This window comes from Schistocerca cancellata, chromosome 1, assembly GCF_023864275.1.
Source record: "Schistocerca cancellata isolate TAMUIC-IGC-003103 chromosome 1, iqSchCanc2.1, whole genome shotgun sequence".
Classification (NCBI taxonomy): Eukaryota; Metazoa; Arthropoda; class Insecta; order Orthoptera; family Acrididae; genus Schistocerca; species Schistocerca cancellata.
Window position 1 is genome coordinate 642,344,772 of NC_064626.1, and position 2,050 is coordinate 642,346,821.

Sequence of the window (2,050 nt, forward strand, 5' to 3'; positions counted from 1 at the left end):
ATAAAAACGTTAAAATAATATGCATGTGGACATTGACGCCACGTAACAAAATTTATCACTCTTTAAAAAAATTATAGTACATAAAACAATGGCCATGAAAAATATAAAAGAAACAAAATTATACCTCATTATGCAACCTTAACGGAGATCTCCTTGAAGTGAACTGCGTTTACCTTTGGCAAGGTGCTTCGAAATGTGGGATTAAATGTAATTTCCAAAGTGCTCGTATGTGCCCTATTCCGTGAAAAGGTACCACCAAAGCATGCAACATTAATTATTTACCACTAGTCAATATCTGCGAAAATCGTAATTCACAACTTACTATATAGAACATGCAGTATTTGATAATGCTTTAGAGCTGCGTCCACTGTTGCCACAACCTAACACTTTTCCAATTTACGAAATGATGATGTATTTGTGCACGTCGTGACCGTAAAATACTGTATTTGTTTGGCGAATCTACTGCAAACTGGAACGCAACAGGTAAGTTTCATGCAGCAGAATAGGCCTATCTAACTGAAACCGCATTTGAAAGCACTGACACATTTATTTTTTCCTTGTTATCACAATTGTTGCATGTCAAATGTGCCACTAGACGATACATCGCATTTGTACTTTCAGTCTACGCGAATACATTGAGCGCCGAAATTTATAAGTTTTGTGCCCTCCTGGTTGAATCGAATGTGAGAAGATAACAGCCTAAAGCTTCTATAGTATATTTTTCGTGTCTTTTTTGTGTTTCTGCTAGATAGAGGTATAGCACTTCACAACTCAGGTGCACACAAGCACATTCTCAATACAGAACAAAGTCCAGAAAACTGTAAAAAGAGCAATGCCAGAATCGTGCACGGAACTCGAATGTAAATTTATCTACCTATCAGATGAAAAATTCTAACAATCTTAGTTAACTAAACTCTTTCAACAAGGGAAAGAGTGTGGACCTGATGGGATATTGTACGACTCTATACAGGGTGTAACAAAAAGAACAGAACATACCAGCGTACCACATACAGCTGTTTCTTACGTGAAATGTTCAAAATGCCCTCGGTTACCATTGATACGTGTACCAACAGAATGTTGCATTCACCCACGTGCACAGAAGTAGCCTTAGAATGTAGCGTATGGTTTCGCAGTCTTTCACAATACGAGCACGAAGCCTCTCTGCATCTTGTACTGGAGCTCCAAACACAAGAGCTCATAAATGCCCCCACAAACAAAACTCTTGTGAGGTGAATCTTTAAGTCAGGGAACTGGTCCACTTCTGCCTATTTATATCACGGAATTTGTTATTTAGCAGAAAGCATTTTCAACATGTTATACAAGAAAGGATTTCATGTGATATGTTACACATTCTGTTCTTGTGTGTATCCAATGATTACTGTACTCTGAACAGTTGTATGAAATGAATTCTAACGCTCAAATAAAACATTTCTGAATCCATGGCCACGCAAGAAATTTTTTTCTTCATAACAATAAAGGAAATTCCTGCATGGAGTAATATGTAATATAATGAAAAGGCAACCACTCTCCTATAGCGAATCGATACATGGAGCATAGAAACATGTAAAAGAAAATAGCATTGACACCAGCTTTCGAGCTCTAGTCTTTCTCCAGCAAACGTACACCCATTTGCATACACAACCACATGGATATCCAAACTCCCGTGACCACGGCAAGACTAATTCTTGATGCTTGATTACTGAAAAAGCTGCCTGAGCGCATGGAAGTGGGGAGGGGGCAGGAAAAGTTGCAGGGAGTGGATATCGGGAAAGAAGGAAGTCTTACGACAGATAACTCTGCAGGTGCACAACAAGGTGAAAAGAGTACAGCAAAAAATGCAGGAAAAGGAGGAGGGGGTTTAGGGGAAAAATGGAAGAGAGAAAAAGGAGAGAAAGGCGAAGATGAAGAGGAAGAAAGGGAGGGGGAGACAAGAGTGTGGGGCTGAAAAAGGAGGAGAAGAGAGGGAGAGATGGGGGAAGGGAGCAGGCAGGCAGGGGGGAGAGAGAGGGGGGAGGGAGGGAGGGGGGAGAGAGAGAGAATGCCTGCATGG